Raw genomic sequence first — 18,444 nt, forward strand, 5'->3', positions numbered from 1 at the left:
TGAGATATTTGGGATAAACCTTCTTCTTCTTCTTCTTCTTCTTCTTCTTCTTCTTCTTCTTCTTCTTCTTCTTCTTCTTCTTCTTCTTCTCCTTCTCCTTCTCCTTCTCCTTCTCCTTCTCCTTCTCCTTCTCCTTCTCCTTCTCCTTCTCCTTCTCCTTCTCCTCCTGCTCCTGCTCCTGCTCCTGCTCCTGCTCCTGCTCCTGCTCCTGCTCCTGCTCCTTCTCCTTCTCCTTCTCCTTCTCCTTCCCCCTTCCCCTTCCCCTTCCCCTTCCCCTTCCCCTTCTTCCCCTTCCCCTTCCCCTTCTTCCCCTTCCCCTTCCCCTTCTTCCCCTTCCCCTTCCCCTTCTTCCCCTTCCCCTTCCCCTTCTTCCCCTTCCCCTTCCCCTTCCCCTTCCCCTTCCCCTTCCCCTTCCCCTTCTCCTTCTTTCCTTTCTTAATTATGTTAAATTTGTTCTTGGGCAATTCCACACAGGCACAGGATGAAGATTAACCAGCCTCACCTCACCTCCCATCCTCCTCCTACCTCATCAACCCAAAGTCTTTCCTACAAACTTCTGTCTCACATTGGTATCTGTTTGGTTTGGTTTGTGAGTCACTGGGTTTAATCAGAACCATCTGTGTGACCAGGAGTTTGGATCTGTTCATTGGAGCCGGGTATGATCCTCTGTGTATACATGAATGAAGACAGTGACTCCCACCCCCAAATCCTTCTGAGCCAATAGTTCTTCAGCACTGAGGGATATGGCCCCATAAGACTCCATAAGCTCCTCCCACTTCCATGATGGAATGTTCCCAGGGCCAATCTTGTATGGGGCCAGTGCAGGTACCACAGTTGTGAATTCTTGATCACAGTGGTTACCTCATGCTCAAAGGATGACAATTTACAGCCTTCACCCTATCTTCTGTCTCTTACAAAGTTCCTGTCCCTTCCCCACAGTGTCCATTAGCCTTAGAACAGGTGCTGTAAATATCTTTATAGCCTCTGGCCCTAGAGGCTTTGCAGGTATGGTTGCTGTGTCACATGTGCATCAGTAGGTGGCAGAGAGGAGAGGCTATGTCTACATTTCAGTGTTCTGACCTGTGAACAAGCCTGAGATGACCCTCTAGGCAGGCCCACCTGGGTTTCCAGAATGGGGAGCAAGCCGGGGCTAGAAGAACCTCACCTGTGATCATGGGCCCTGGGTGGGAGTAAGCCCTAGATATACGACCCTCAAAAGGGGCCACTTGGGTGGACCTGGCAAGGAGTGAGCCCAGGACAACCACCAAACCAGTGTCATGGTGCCCTGACAGGGAGCTAGCCTGAGATGACCACCAATCAATGCCACACAGGCCTGAGAGGGCAGACCCTGCCCAAGATGACCCCTGCCCAGCATCATAATGCATGAGCTGGGCATAGTACTCCTGAGAAGATCCCAGACACTCAGAGACCCCAGGCGCCACTAATAGAAACAAGAAAGTCATGGAGAGGGGCTGGCAAGATGGCTAAGCGGGTAAGAGCACTGCCTGCTCTTCTGAAGGTCCTGAGTTCAAATCCCAGCAACCACATGGTGGCTCACAACCACCTGTAATAAGATCTGACACCCTCTTCTGGTGTGTCAGGAGACAGCTAAAGTATACTTACTTATAATAATAAATAAATCTTTGGGCCAGAGCAAGCAGAGACTGAGTGAGCAGAGTTGACCAGAGAAAGCAGTGTTGACCAGAGTGAGCAGAGGTCCTAAAAATTCAATTTCCAACAACCACATAAAGGCTTACAACCATCTGTACAGCTACAGTGTACTCACATACATAAAATAAATAAATAAATCTTTTTAAAAAAGAAAAGAAAGTCATGGAGAAATGTAAGAGAAAGAGAAACTGAAGGATGTGGGGCATAATGAATAGAGGCAAAACTGGAGACTTGTGGGTTCCTTGATGCCACCTGGGACCACGTGGGGTCCTGGCCTATGCTGCCACGAAGGGCCATGTCTGGGTCCATGCCCCTGTGGTCTGTTACCACCAAAGGCCCAGTGACATGCCTCCAGGGGACATGTCAATGTCTGAAGGATGTGCAGAACTGGTCCCACCCCTCACCTGGGCATCATGGGAGAACTGGCCCTGGGAACATGAGAGCAAGAGAGCTGACCCCACCCCTAGTCAGCTGCAGTACTTGGGAGAGTGGGCCACACAGGTCAAGAGTTGTGGGTGGGCCCACCCTGAAGATACGAGCACGGGAGAGCTGGCCCTACCACTCATCTGTGATGTGGTATAGATGGGAAAGAGCTACCCCACCACCACCACATGTGGCAAGCAGGAGACCTTGCCCTGGAGTCATAAGAGCAGGAGAGCTGGCCCTGCCTTCACCAGCTACAGCACTCAGGAGAGTGGCCCTACAACTCAGTTGGGCAGCACAGTAGAAGTGGCCCTGAATGTGGGGGTTGCAGGTAAGCCAGCCCCAAGAGCATGAGCATGGGAGAGCTGGCCCTGCCTCTTGTTTGGTATGCAGTAGCATCAGAGAGAGAGAGATAGCCCCTCCCCTGCCTTATGTCCTTGCCACAGGCACCAGGTGGGAAAGCTGGCTCCAACTGGGTAAAGAGCAGGAGAGCTGGTCCTGCCCCTCACCTGCTGTAGCACACTGGAGAGCGAACCCTGCTCAGTAGAGCTGACCCTGATAGCAGGGTTCAGGGGGGAGATGGGGAACTAGGGGTGGGGATACAAGTGAGCCAGCCCCAAGGGTGTGAGCATGGAAGAGCTGGTCCCACGACTTGTCTGCTGTGAGGCAGAATGGTGAGAGAGAGATACCCTTTCCTATCCTCATCCCTTGCCCTGGGGTGATGAGAGAAGGGAGAGCTGGCCCTCCCCCTTACCTGCTGCAACACTTGGGAGACAGAGCCCTGGGCAGCACAGTAGAGCCAGCTCTGCAACTGCAGGGTTGCTGGTGAGCTAGCCCCAAGGGCATGATTGTATGAGAGCCTGTAGGCTGACCAGTTCAGATACCTCTCAGGTCTAGATCCAGGGCTTTGAATTGGCCCACTCCAACATCTACCCCATTGATGAACTGCTGGAGCACATGAACGGGCTGGTCCTACAGATTCAAAACTATAAAGTCTCCGTGACACATGGCAACAACAGGATATTGTAGGCTTAGATTTTTCAAAATCTACTTTAATAAAGATTCTTTAAATGCCTCTAGCCCACCTACCAGAGGTAGGGAAAGGAAAAAGTTAATAGAAAACAGAGGTCGTGCACCTATTGAGAAGTAGATCTTTGGGGCGATTCCAATCATCACTGCAGATATCAGCAGTCCAGTTCAATAGTGTCACCGAACACAGATCAGCAGCAGCAGCTTGATCCAGAAGAAACCACAAAGCCCTGCCAAATTGGCGTGAGTCAGTAGAAGCGGCAAGAAGTAGCTGGACGACCACCAGAGAGTCTTTGGTGTTTATCTCTACAAAGTCACAACAATTGGAGATCAGCGAAGACCAGCAGTGAAGACTAGCAGCGAACACCAGCAAAGCATTGCAAGGCAAACCAATGCAAGAACATCATCTCACTGGCTATGGGGTTATATTTAATTCTTTCTAAGTATCACGTGCCCTCTTAAGCATTCACCTATCAAAATAGCACATGCCCTTTCACAAGACAGTTTCCAGAAAAACATGAGTCTGTTCTTAGCAAAACATTCTCTTACGTGTCTGCTTCAGCAAAACAAACATCACATGACACAACTGAGTCTCCAAAGTGACCAGAAACTTCCACTTCAGGAGAGGACTCCCAGTGAGGTTGCATATTGATAGAGTAGCAGAAGCCAGAGGCCTTGGACCAAACCAACAAGTCATTATAATGAACATTTGCAAGGAAAGAAGTGTGAACAAGAGTATAGTGTGGGATACACTGTGATCTACTACAGCTTCCACAACAAGATTTTTTTCTCTCTGTTGACGGGGCTGTGGAGGTTGCAAGGATGAAGGATGGGTATGAGGAGAGGGGGAAATAAGTGGTTTTTGGGTGCATGATGTGAAACTCACAATGAACCAGTAAAAAGTTTTTAAAACCTATCTTTATAGACAACCCCTCAACCATCCCTAGTTATCAGTATCTTGGGCAGTCACGAGTCTCTGCATCCACCACCATTCATGTCAAAGAAAGGCTTCAACCACTTACCTTCTTGCCATGAATAAGAGTGGGATGGCCTCCTTGACCCTCCCCAATGAGGGGAGAGCCCACTCCACTAGATCTGTAGGATCTGTAGGATCACCTCCATGCCATGCATCTTGGGCTATGTGAGAAGGGCAGATGGGACAAGAGGAAGGGGAGCAGCCAAAGTGGATGGCCATAGACTAATGGCATCCAGTGCATCTGAGAGAGAAGCTTGCATCTTCCAGACCCAGGCTCCCTTCTCTGTGGAGCCTTCCTGATGACCCAGGCTTAGACACCATCTATCTTCACAGAGGGAGAGAATTATCAATGTGGCAGAAGTGGTAGTGTTTGTGCATCCTCTAGGGACACAGGTGATATACATATCCCAGCCCCCTTGCAATGAGGCATGACCAGTGATTGAATTCTGTCTTATGGGGTCCAAGTAGAAATGGTTAGCACCAGCTCCCAACCATGCATTGGCTACTAGTCCCTGGCTCATCGCTGACCAGCCACGCATGCATGTCCAGCATGTCTAGAAGAAGGCCAGGGTAGAGCATGGCTGTATGCCGCTGCTGGCGGCCAGGTTCTTGATAGCAACAGACATTCTCCCTATTCAGCCAGATGTGGAGCCACTCCTTCTTATCTCAAACTTGCTAGACATGACTGCAGTGTTCTGGGTGGATCGTTACAGCTACAAACGTAAACTGAAGTGAACATTCATCCCTCTCATCCTCTACCTGTTACCAAACTAACATATGGGTCTATCTTGATGAAAAATACTTCATTTATGAAAAACATTGGCTCCTTGGACTTCCCTGCAGTCTTAGTCAGTGTCCTATTGCTGTTAAGAGACATGGTGACCATGGCACCTAGGTTTTGATTATAGTTTCAGAGTTCATTGTCATCATGGCTAGGGGCATAGTGGTAGGAGGGGGACATGGTGGTGGAGGAGCTGAGAGTTCTACATCCAGATCCACAGGCAACAGGAAGAGCAAGGGCCTGGGTTGGACCCTTATAACCTCAAAGCCCACTGCCAATAAAATATTCCCTCCAACAAGGCCACACCTACTCCAACAAGGCCACACCCACTCTGACAAGGCCACACCTCCTAATCCTTTCAAAGAGTGCCACTGCCTGGTGATTGATGGGATTCAAATCTCTGAGCCTATGGGGACCATTCTCGTTCAGACCACCACACATGCCATAACATGCGACTTCTGTGACTGGTTCTAGATTTTACCCAAAAAAGAAAGGAGCAAGAAGAGCTAAGGTGATTTGGGGCAAGAAAAGTAAAGTTGGAGGTGTGAATACTGTTTTTAAGACTTCTTGCATCTGGGCATGGTGGTGCATGCCTTTAATCCTAGCACTTGGAAGGCAAGAGGCAAATGTGTATCTCTGTGAGTTCGAGGCCAGCTTGGTTTACAAAACAAGTCCAGGACAGAAGGGCTCTGTTTCACAGAGAAACTCTGTCTTGAAAACACACACACACACACACACACACACACACACACACACACAACACCAAGCCCAAAAATTACTTCTTGCAGCTGCAGAAGGAGACAGAGTGGTGGGGATTCCCAGCCAGCAGGGCAGATTGAGGCAGAAGCAGAGCCACATATACAGGATCTAGTTACTGACTCTGACAGTAGTCAGAGCCTGTCATTATCATAAAATCATCTGCTAATTGCCTGTCTCACCTCTAGCTTTTATGCCCTAAGAGGAGAAGCCTCTGTGTTGTGTTGTCTGCAGCTACATCCCTGACTTTCTACAGTGGCTGCACAAACTCAAAGCACAACAAATATTATTTTAAAGGAAAGAAGGCAGCCAGGTAGGCTTTCTCAATCCTTCAGGCATGGATGAGATCTTTCCCCAAGCTCAGACTTCTGGCAACTTCCATGGAGCCTATTCCTTGGTTTTATACATGCACACACACACACACACACACACACACACACATTATATAATGATTTATGCATCTTACAACTATCTGATTCCAGAGTGTGGTTTTTGCCAGTGGCAATGCTATGACCATCAAAATCCATGTGCTGTGGTGGGATGGATGCCATGGCTAAGATGATGTGGCCTCCCTTCAGCTTGCTGACAGATCAGCCTGAAACCTAAACAGGCTCTTACAGTCCAGCAAGATCCCCTCCTCTGGCCCAGTTGGAGCTAGGCTTTTAGACAATGACTGTGGGGAATTGCAGGCTGATCTCCAGTTGAGTTGAGGTCTGAACCCCAGAAATGGTGATAATTCACCTACATGACACGGTAGGTGTTCCCTTATGCTCCTGGAACTCTGGCTCCTGCCTAAGTTACAGACGCCCTCCCCCCAGCCCCCACAAGAGAAGCATGGCTAGAAGTCATGTAGGCAATGGCCCAAGCTTCTGACCTTCAGGCTAAACTCCTCCCCAGTTACCTAGCAACAGTAAAGACCATAAAAGGGGCTGTTCAGCCTCACCTCACTCTCTTACCTTTTACCTCTTGTCTCTCTTACTTCTTACCCCTCACTCTCCCTCTCTCTCCTCTCTCTTTGGCTTCCCTCCTCTCTCCTCTCCTCTCTCTTTACTTTCTCTTTCTCTCTAGCCTCTCCCCCCTCCCTCCCTCCCTCCCTCCCTCCCTCCCTCCCTCTCTCTCTCTCTCTCTCTCTCTCTCTCTCTCTCTCTCTCTCTCTCTCTCTCTCTCTCTCTTTCTCTCTCTCTCTCCTACCTTCTCTCTTTCCCCCTGCCTTTCTACAATAAGGCTCTAAAACCATAAAGAGTCTCTGCTCATCAAGGCTGCGCTCACTCTCATCAATGTTGGGAACCTCTTCCCTCATCCCTCTCCCCCATAACCCCGGTGGCTTTAGCAAAGTAGCTTCAGGACTCCCAGGTAGGGCTGCCCCTTGGCCACTCCCTGAAGAATGGGTCAGAGGCTTGAATGACCACCCAGGGATGAGTGGAAGGTAGATAGCAGCCCTCCCACGCCTGACAGACCAGAGAATAGTTAAAACTCTGGCGGGGTGTGGGTTCCCCTTCCCCCTCATCCCCTGGGCCCCCTTTCTTAGTTCCCAACAAATGACAGCACAGGCAAGAGGAGGTAGCCCCTGCCACAGTCCTCACAGAGGCAATGCTGCTGTGAGTGGAAGGATGGAGCCGGTGTGTGGGGTGGAGGGAGTCAGAGAAGGTGATGACACTTGTAGCTGACAAGAACATGAGAATCTCCTTCCTAGAAACAGAAACGCTTCTTATCAAATTAGACTGTGAGATAATTGGCTTGTTTTGATTTTAACAAAACTTTCTGTTAATGAAGGCAGCAGCTATCCTGGCCTCAGTCCTGGTCCAAGCTCTCTCTCCTATCACTAGGGGCGAAGGCAGCTCTCTCATGGTGGCACAGCCCGTCTGAGGGAGGCCATACTTTTCCTTAGGGTTGAGTTGACCCTGGCTTGCCCATTGTTTCATCATAACCAGAATCTGCAGAACACATTTTGATTATTCTTTTTTGCTTGATGCTTCTCTGCTCAGCACCATGGACAAGAAACTCTCATTGAAGATGGTCCACCATCTTTGATTTGTCAGGGGCCCAGGGAACTAGTTCTGCCCCACCTCTGTAGAAAAAGATCAAAACAGAACTTGTGACAAATCCCATTATGATGTCATCTGGTATTACTTTATTGTCCCAAACATCATGCCACTAGCTGCCTGCTAATTGTCTCATACATTTTAAAAGCTTGGGTGGAGGGGAAATAACGATCCTGTGTAAAGAAGTTCCCAAGCTGGCAAATGAAGTGCAGAGATAGACTAGACATTAAACTACATCGACCCATCAAACTCTAATAAAGAAAAGAGGTTAGGGGTTCTCTAATGATGAAACACCATGAACAAAAAGCAAGTTGGTGACGAAAGTGTCTATTGGGCTTACACTTCCACACTGTAGTCCATCACTGAAGGAAGTCAGGACAGGAGCTCAGACAGGAACCTGGAGGCAGGAGCTGATGCAGCGGCCATGGACAGAGGCTGCTTATTCAGTATGTCTTCTTACAGAACCTAGGACCACCAGCCTAGTGATGGCACTACCTACAATGGGCTAGGCCCTCCCCCATCAACCACCAATTTAAAAAATGTCTTATAGCCAGATACTCTGGAGGCATTTTCTCAGTTGAAGCTCCCTCTTCTCTGATGATTCTAGCTTGTGCCAAGTTGACATAAAACAAGCCAGGATGGCAGGTAACAAACATTGCATCCCTTTGTCGGGGCTGCCATGACAAGTGACAATTGGATAGCTTTACAGCAACAGACATTTACTGTTATGGCTCTGGAAGCTAGCCATCAGAAATCAACATGCTGCCAGGCCACGGTCCTTAAAGCTGTAGGAGAAAAAGCAGTCTTTGTTTCCTCTGACTCCCAGGAGCTGCATGCATCGCTTGGCCGTTAGCTGTGCTACTACGTCTCAGCCTCTGCCTTCAAAAGACCATGTCCCCTTCCCAGCATCTTCTCTTTTGTCTGTATAGGGCAATGACTGATGTTATAGCCTTCCTAAGTAATCCTCCATGATTTTGTCTCAATTATATCTTGAAAGGTCTTTGATACAAATAATGTCATAGCTGGGCAGTGGTGGCGCACGCCTTTAATCCCAGCACTTGGGAGGCAGAGGCAGGTGGATTTCTGAGTTCGAGGCCAGCCTGGTCTACAGAGTAAGTTTCAGGACAGCCAGGGCTACACAGAGAAACCCTGTCTCGAAAAACCAAAAGCCAAAAAACAAAAAACAAATAACGTCACACCCGCACGCTCCAGGGAGCCAAGACATGGACATATTTTAGGAACCACCATCTAGCCCACTATACATGCCCCCCAAAATCACCACCAACTCCTAGATGTTCAGAATGCATAACTGTTTCTCACAAATTGTGTTTCACCATCATCAGATTACTGAATCTTCCAGCAGACCTGGGAGGAAGTATAACTGTCCTGTTTTGAACAAGAGGAAACTGAGAGCCAATAAGTTTTGGTGATGTGCTGCAATCATATGGCCTCTAGAAATGAGGGATGTGACACAAACCCAGGTCCGAGGACAGGAGAGCCCAAGGATCTCTTCTAGGGGAGAGGGACACTGTATTTGTAAGAAATCTCTCACACCGTAACCTCAGGAACTTCCATGGCGCATCTCTCTTCCTCATCACCTGCTACTACAAGCGCCTGCTCAAAAGGCACTGGATTTTCCATTGTCTGTCTGCATTTCCCCCTCCTGTCTGAACTAAGAACCTAACTAAGAACATATACAAAGCCTCCAAATGACAGCCCACAATGTAGCAACGGCTCAAGGAAAGGCAAGCGAATAACAGTCTCTCCCAGCCATGCCTCATGTGGAAGATCAAGCATCTTTATTGAATGACCTGACCAACTGAGGGCAGCAGGCAGTGCCTGTTCTGAATTACTCCATATTTTGTAGCATAGCACTCTTCAGGCTGTGCCTTGCCTTCAGTGACTCCATTTTGCCAAGCAGCAGTTTGCCCATTCTGTGTACAGAATAATTCTGTATCTTGTTTGTACAGATGTCTGGAACAAACAGTGAGACACAGGCTGAAAAAAATAACTTATCTGTGCAAATGAAAACTGGCCACCCATGGATTCATCAAATTAAATCAGGAACTCACGAGCAACCAGCTTCATCAAAACCGTGCCAGAAATGAGGCTACAGGGGTAGCTCACTCCATAAGGCACTGGATGCACAAGGCCTGAGTTTGGATCCCCAGACTCCACATAAAAAGCTGTCCGTGGTGCCAAATGACCGCCTGCAGCACTGATGAGTAAGGACAGAGACAGGTAGGACCCTGAGGCTCATTGGCCAACCACCTAGCCAAACCGAGCTTCAAGCACAGGGAGAGATTTTCTCTCTCTCTCAACAAACAAACAAACAAACACAAAAAGAAACTCTACTACAACAACAAAAAACAATGGAAGTGAAGAACAATCAAGGTGAGACACTCAGCATCAACTTTAGGTCTACAAACATGGTCACACTCATGTGTGTGAGCACCCAGGTGAACACTTTACATACCTCTACTAACAAGTATACCTAACACACACACACATACATGTGCACAAACACATGCACATACACACAAATAATAATAATAATAATAATAATAATAATAATAATAATAATAATAAATAAAAAGAATAGGAATAAGAATTTTTATATAAAAACAAAATTTGCAGCTGGAGAGATGTCTCAGAAGTTACGAGCCCTTATAGCTCTACCTGAAGACTGGAATTTGAATCCCAGCTGCTACAACAAAAGGTTCACAAAAGTCTTTAACTACAGCTCCAAGGGATCCAACATGTCCTTCTGGCCTTCTTAGGCAAACACATACTCATTAGTAAAAGAAATCTTTCGTTAAAAGAATAAGTCAACTAATGTGGGGTTGAATGAATGAATGAATGAATGAATGCAGAAATAAGAATCTAGGAAGCACTGAGGTCAGGGTGAGAGGGGAATGTCCCAAGTCTTGTCTGGGTGGTAGAGCCCTGGTATACATTACTGTATAACAGACATATGAAAGATTTTCACATGTTACCACCTGTGATGGTTTGTATATGCTTGGCCCAGAAGTGAAATTATTAGGAGATGTGGCCTTGTTGGAGTAGGTGTGTCATTGTGGGCATGGACTTTGAGACCCTCCTCCTAGCCATGTGGGAGACAAACTTCTCCTATAGTAAGTAGCCTTCAGGTGAAGATGTAGAACTCTCAGCTTCTTCTGCATCATGCCTGCCTGTACATTGGCATGCCCCCATTTTAATGATGATGGCTGAACCTCTGAACCTGTAACCCAGGCCCAGTTAAATGTTGTCCTTGTAAGAGTTGCCTTGGTCATGGTATCTCTTCACAGCAGTAAAACCCTACCCATGACACCACTCATCCATATATTCAGTGGGTATGTAAAATCCATGGCTTTCCAAGCCCTATCATTCCCTGAGACAATTCACTTCAACAATAGAAGAGCTTTTGCAGATGCTCGAGTTTCGATCTATTTTGGTCCCACAAAGAGTTGGACAGAGATGGCCTAGAATAGAATAGATGGCAGGGAGGATATCTAGGATGTTGGAGGCAGATGATGGTGACCTAGGAGACGGTCAAGGACTGGAATAGAGAAACAAGGTTCCAGAAGGATCCGCTACAGGTAGCCCAGTCATGCTACATCTCTAGCCTCACAGTTTCCAGTACCAGCCTCTCTAGATGGATGCCCTCCTGTTCACTCAGACACAGCAGGGAAGTTGCTCTGGGCCATGTGTACCCAGCACATCCTCTAAAGAACTAAAGAAGTGGCCAAAGTTAGTTGGTACTCCAAGGTCCTCTTTCCCTGGCTGCTGATAATTCCGGAAGCTGGGGTCTAGCTTTCAGAGGCCTGTGCCCCTCTGTCAGTATGAGAGAGTGACATGACAGTAAGCTAAAACAAACCCATCTTTTCTAAGTTGTTTTTGGTTGTGGTATTTTCTCAAAGCAACAGAAAAGCAACTAACACATTCAGCAAACATTTGCTGACCCTACCATGTGTAAAGGACACAGAGTGGACTGACTGGTTTTGTGTGTCAACTTGACACAAACTGAATTATCACAGAGAAAGGAGCCTCCCTTGAAGAAATGCCTCCATGAGATCCAGCTGTAAGGCATTTTCTCAACTAGTCATCAAGGGTGGGAGGGCTCATTGTGGGTGGTACCATTCCTGGGCTGGTAGTCTTGGGTTCTATAAGAAAGCAAGCTGAGCAAGCCAGGGGAAGCAAGCCAGTAACATCCCTCCATGGCCTCTGCATCAGCTCCTGTTTCCTGACTTGCTTGAGATCCAGTCCTGACCTCCGTTGGTGATGAACAGTAGTGTAGAAGTATAAGCTGAATAAATCCTTTCCTCCCCAACTTGCTTCTTGGTCATGATGTTTGTGCAGGAATAGAAACCCTGACTAAAATGTGGATGTAAAGGTAACATGGGCCAGTATTCTCTTTCAGAACCACCCGTAGTGAGCACAAGACAGAGGGACCAGAAGGCCACTCATCTGAGTTCTCAAATGCACATCTTGTCATTGATACAAGGGGTCACAGGGAGTGGACAGCTGCGGTGATGAAGAATGCAAAGAGGGGAAGACAGAACAAAGAAGTTGCTCAGGCTGCAGAGAGATCTGGGAACTGACCAGCCAGCCTCACTTGGCTCCAAGAGACTGATGGAGGACAGGCTGCCTAGCACAGTTGGATCACCCCATAGGTAGCATTGCCATGTTAGAGACCCTTCCCTCTGTTTCTGTGTCCAGCTTCTGAGGAAAATGTCAAGGGCTCTGCACTCCAGGCCAATCTCCTGTCTACTTGTACTACCTCAAAGAAGCAATGGAAGGAGAGAGTGCCTATCTGTCAGTGGGCACCCTGTTCATTGTGTGGCTAGGAAGCATGTGGCCATGCCAGTAAGCACCCATATTCCCAAACTCAGGGTCACAGTGGACTGTGGATCAAAGTGCCTATCTCCTTGCTCTGGTGCTCTCTTCAGCTTACAGACTCTGAGCCAGATTTGCTCAGCAACAGCCTTTCAGAGCCCCAGTGAAGGGACGACTCTACAGCTGACTGTGCCTAATGACAGATTCTAATAGGCCAGAAAGCAGTATTAAGCCCTATTAATCATTTCTGTGGGCTGGTTGATATGAAATGCTATCTTATCTCGGGGCTGCCGGCAAAGCCAAGATGTACCCTCTTTCCCTTCTCTGATTCCCAGACTCCTCATCTCCTGGCTGCAATGCTCAGTACAGCAGGTGAAACATCCCAGGCAGCTTTACAAAGCCAGATCTGAATCAGCCGCTATTCTACAACTACTGGCTGAAGTATTCATGGCAACTCCGATCATATTCAGAACCTTTAAGTGTAGTCTCTCAGATCAATCAAAATATGTGTGCTAGGAAATGATATGGTATTAAATTGGTCTGGTATCTTATATTCAATGGCTATGCAAGCTAAGAGATATACTTAAGAAACATCTATGGAAAACAGGATTTGTCTTACTAAACTGTTCCTTGCCCATGGCTCTCTGTATTTTAGTGGGAGGGAAGGCATAGTGAGAACCAGCTACATCTCCAAGAGGCCAGACCCTGCTTTCAGATAGGATCTCTGGCAGGAAATGAATGGGACACTTCATCAGTGTGCTTTTTTTTTCTCACAGCACTGCTTACAAGAAACAGAGCCAAGCTAACAGACTGTGTGATGGGTCCAATTATTGAACCCACCAGGCCTTGGTGCCAAGCCTTGTCTCCTGATGGTATCTTTCATCCAGAGCTCCTGAGATCACAGAGCAGTTTTATGTACTCTGATGCTTCACTCAAGACAGATTGTCCCAAACACAGCTGTAGCAGAGGTGTTTGCAGGGTTGACTGCAGGAACCTAAAGATGTCCCTCTGGCCAGCCCAGCCTGGGAGGCCATTTCCTGTCTCAGAAGTCAGGTGTGATGGTGCACACATACTTCCCAGCACCTGGGAGGCAGAGGCAGAGGCAGAGGCAGAGGCAGAGGCAGAGGCAGAGGCAGAGGCAGAGGCAGAGGCAGAGGCAGAGGCAGAGGCAGAGGCAGAGGCAGAGGCAGAGGCAGAGGCAGAGGCAGAGGCAGAGGCAGAGGCAGAGGCAGAGGCAGAGGCAGAGGCAGAGGCAGAGGCAGAGGCAGAGGCAGAGGCAGAGGCAGAGGCAGAGGCAGAGGCAGCTTTCTGAGCTAAGTTTGAGGCCTGGCTGGTCTGTATACTGAGTTTGAGCAGCTAAAACAGAGCTGTTGATGCATCTTGGAATGGACTGTCAATATCATACAACCCCCTCTCTCCCTTTCTGTCCCAAGAATGTTGTGGAGACTCTGGAGACCCATGTGGGGACACTCATGTTCTCACGGAGGGGGCTCACTCCCCGGGTAAGGGTGTTCTCACATTGGTCTCCACATTGTTAGGGTTCCAGCCCTCTCAGCCACATGGATCTCTCCTTTCTCCCACCTGCCACCTCCTCTAGGGCCCTCACTAAGCTCTTCCTTTTTCTAGTTCTCATTCCCCAAATACCATTAATTCTTCTCCATCCATTTAGCTGTAATTTGTCATCAGCTAGACCTGAAAACAGTGGCCTTTTCTTCTCTCACACTCAAATACCTCTCCTGTAATCCCAGATTGTCTTTCTTGCCATAAGACTTGCTCAGGATTGAGAACTTGATATAACCTCAGAAGACTCAAAGCCTCTGTCCAAAGTCAAAGTCACATCTGAGATTTGCCCATATCCCTCTGAAACTCATTCTTCTTTTTCTTTTCTTTTTTTTTTTTTTTTTTTTTTTTTTTTTTTTTGAGACAGGGTCTCACTATGTAGCCCTGGATGTCCTAGAGCTTTGTATAAAGACTAGACTAGCAAGGCCTCAAACCCAGTCTATAGACCAGCCAGGCCTCAAACTTAGCTCAGAGAGCTGCCTGCCTCTGCCTCCGCCTCCGCCTCCGCCTCCGCCTCCGCCTCCGCCTCCGCCTCCGCCTCCGCCTCCGCCTCCGCCTCCGCCTCTGCCTCCTGAGTGCTGGGAAGTGTGTATGTGCCATCACACCTGGCTTCTGAGACTCTCTAAATGGTATTGAGGTGATTAGTGTTGAGTGACTATTGTGTCAGAGATGTAGAGCAAAAGCAGCTCAGCCCTGAGTGCCACACTTATGGTAACTAAGGGTAATCCTTAGCCCGTAATGGATAACTTCTTGGTCCTGAACCTCATCAAAGACCTCAGACATGGACAGACAATGACCCAATGCCTCTTTTCTGACACAAGCTTAGATAGTGGGAGAAATTAAAACATTGCTTAGATTTCTGTCTTTCTGACACATGGACTTTCATAAAGTTGTAACCACAGCTACAGGAAGAACTTCACAGATGACATCCTGGCAGCATGTCTGACATCCTGACTTTCACCTCTGATTCCTGAGAACCTTCTTGCAACCCATTATTCCATGAAACAACATGAAAACTGCCACATGAGATTATTCCCAGACACTTGAGTTGTGGGCTGTCTGACTGCTACAAAAGACTCCATACCTACCGAATCTCTTGCAGCTATGAGGAGATAAGACAATTGAAACTCATGAGCTTTGGGATTGTAAAGAGCCAGAAACACCATCTGGACCACATTCTCAATGAAAAGGACATCAGAAAGCACACTGGACGGGAGAGCCATTAGGGATGCTGGGTGGTGACCAGGGAGCAGGGCAAGCCAGAAAGAGGAGGTTGTGACTGTCAAGCCCCTGCTTCAGCAATGCTATGAACTTGAGAAAGTGGCACCTAAGCCATCCACTGTCCCTCCTGTACTTCTCTCCAGTGTCCAGCAGTGTTTTCCTACTGCCAAATTCCTCTCATTGCTCTATCCAAGCCTGCCCAGGAGGCAACAGCAACTTCCTGCTTCTCCCCATGAGCATATTCATTCTGGTTCTACACCTTCTGTATTTCTCTACATTAAGCTGATCCATGTTCAAAAAACAGAGAAGTCCCTCAGCTCTCAGATAACAGAACACAAACTTGCTTTAATAATTCCTTGTTCTCTTGCATTATTGGCAGTACCCTGAGGTGAGGTGAGATTCCAAGTGAGAGTCCTTTGTGCTGCCTTTCATATTTTCTTTAGCAATCTTACCACAGGCAAGTCTATTTTATTAATTTTTCCAGAGATCACTCCTGTGTCTCATTTCTACTTCATTATTTATGCCTTTGCCTTTATTAATTTCTTTTACCTATTTCTTACATATCCTCCTTTGTACTTTTTCTGGTTTCTTGAATTATAGACTTGGGTCATTAACTTTCAGGCCTTTTTTAAAACATTTTTTTTATTTAGAGAATTCTATACACGTATACATATGTTTTAAGCAAACCTACCCATGACTTCCTCCCCTCCAACCCTTCCCATACCCTCTACCACTTTTTGCTCCCAATCACACATACTCTTTTTTTTCCCTTTCTTTCTTTTTTCTTTTTCTTTTTCTTTTTTTTTTTAAACAGACTCCAATAGTGTCTTAGTTGGGGTTTTATTGCTGTGAAGAAACAACATGACCAAAGCAATTCTTACAAAGTCAAACTTTTAATTGGGGCTAGCTTACAGTTCCATTATCATCATGATGGGAAGCGTGGCAGCATGCAGGCAGTCATGATGCTGAAGGAGCCCAGAGTTCTACACCTTGATCCACAGGCAGCCAGGAGGAGGACCTAGTTCCACACTGGGCAGAGCTTGAGCATAGGAGCCTCCAAAGTTCACCTACACAATAACACACTTCCTCCAACAAGGCTACATCTACTCCAACAAGGCCACACCTCCTAATAATGGCACTCCCCATGGGCAAAGCATTCAGACACACAAGTCTCTAGGGGCTAAAGCTACTCAAACTACCACAAATAGTGTTGTCAATATGCACATGACTGTAGGGCATCCATTGGCACACAATACACCTACCAGAGACCATGTCCCTGAAAACTGACTCCTCCTCCCCCAGCAGCAATCAACTACCAATAACTTCTCAGTTGTGAGTGGAACTTTGTGAGCACCTCCTTGGTTCATGCTGGAATTTTGTCTGGCTTGATCTTGTGCAGGTCTTATGCATATAATCTCATTTTCTTTAAACTCATGTGCACAATGGCTCTGCCATGACCCCAAAACACTGTTTTGTAATAGTTTTCTACAACCTCTGACTCTGACAGTCCTTTTGGTTGGTTGGTTGGTTGGTTGGGTTTTTGAGACAGGTTCTCTCTATGTAGCTCTGGCTGTTTTAGAACTCACTGTGTAGACCAGGCTGAGCTCAGCCTGACAGAGATTCTAAATGCTGGGATGATCTCTGAACTTTGTGGAGAGGGGTGTTATACAGATGTCTCCATTAGGGCCAAACACCTATCAGTCTCTTATTCTCCACACTCTCACCAGTTATGAGTCTGATTTATTATTGGCGTCTACTCCAAAAGAAGTTTTTATGATGAGGACTAATAGGTACACTAATCTATGGGTATAAAAATAACTACTTAAAGGGCCCTTTGATACTATGTCCATTTAGCAAATAAATAGCAGTAGGTTCTCCTCTCCCCAGCCCTGGGCTTATGACCTCCCCAGCTACGGGCTCTTGACTCATGTTACAAAATTAGGCATGAGCTTCTGAGGTAGGTCTCACATTACATGAGCTTCTGAAGTAGGTGTTAGATTCAATTGGAAATTGGTTGATTGGTTACTCTTATACCACCATTGAGTCAATGGGCATATCTTTCAGGTCAATGTGTAAGACAAAAGTTTCTATGAGAGAAATTCATATAGAATAAAATCCATATATTTAACAAGTGTAATTCAATGATTTTATGATATTAGAAAAGTGGTGTTATCCTCACCATAAATAATTGTAGGAAAAAATTGTCACCCCCAAATCTACTGTATACCAGGTGATAATCTCCCATTTCTCTCCAATACTATGTCTTCTTTTCCAGTATGTGGTAAGAAACAATGTGTCCTCAGTTGGTCTTTATTTGTCCACTTTCTGAACAGGTACTGCCTGAATTTTAATTCTAGACACCCTCATAGATATGAAGTGTATCTCATTGTGTATGATGATTGAATAATAACAACCTCCATAGGCTCATAGATTTGAATGCTTGGTCACCTAGGAGTGGCACTATTCGAAGGTGTAGCTTTGTTGGAGGAAGTGTGTCACTGGGGATATGCTTTGGGTGTTGCGGCCGCCAGCAGCTCGCAACATGAACGGTTCGACTGAGAAGGCTACTCGAGCTGTAAGAGAGGAATCTAGACGGGGCGAAAGAAGAAACGGAGCTAAGACAAATTCATTCTGATCAAAGCTCAAATTTTATTGTTGGGACACTAGTTATGAAGGAAGGGGGAGGGGACCCGATTCCCGCCGAATAATCTCGGGTCCAGTAGAAAGGTGCACGTGTGTGGCTCCTCAGGTTCCAGCAGTGGGCGTGGCAGAACGAATGAGCAGGAAGCTCCACCCCGAGCAAGCAGGTTTCAGGCTGGGGGAGGGGAGACTACATCTCCTCCCTTTTATTAACAAAATTTAAAAAAAGAAAAAGCTGGCCTAAGGGGGGAAAAATTATCTATGCTCAATAGTTCTGCCTGGAATCTAGGGCTAAAGAAAAAACTTGTTTCACTGGGATTCTTTAACTTTTCTAATGGTAAACTGTATCTGGCTTAAGACTGTCCTTTCTAGTAAACAACTAACTGAAAGGCCTGGAGCTGCAGACTCTGACTTTATAATGCTAATTAGTACTTGGTAGGTAACTTTCTAGTTGAATTTTAAGTAGGGCGTTGGAACTCTGGCTAAGTTTGACTGAACAATGTGAAAAT

The 18,444-nt window shown here is 46.9% G+C and overlaps 1 non-coding gene across 1 annotated transcript; it reads left to right on the plus strand.

The window, feature by feature from the left end:
* Positions 1–983: 983 nt before the first annotated feature.
* On the plus strand, positions 984–1,118 carry Gm25375. The gene has a single exon (XR_003952019.1). It is a non-coding gene; the product is annotated as a small nucleolar RNA SNORA17 (small nucleolar RNA).
* The last annotated feature ends 17,326 nt before the right edge of the window (positions 1,119–18,444 follow it).

The sequence above is a fragment of the Mus musculus genome, chromosome 16, assembly GCF_000001635.26.
Source record: "Mus musculus strain C57BL/6J chromosome 16, GRCm38.p6 C57BL/6J".
NCBI lineage: Eukaryota > Metazoa > Chordata > Mammalia > Rodentia > Muridae > Mus > Mus musculus.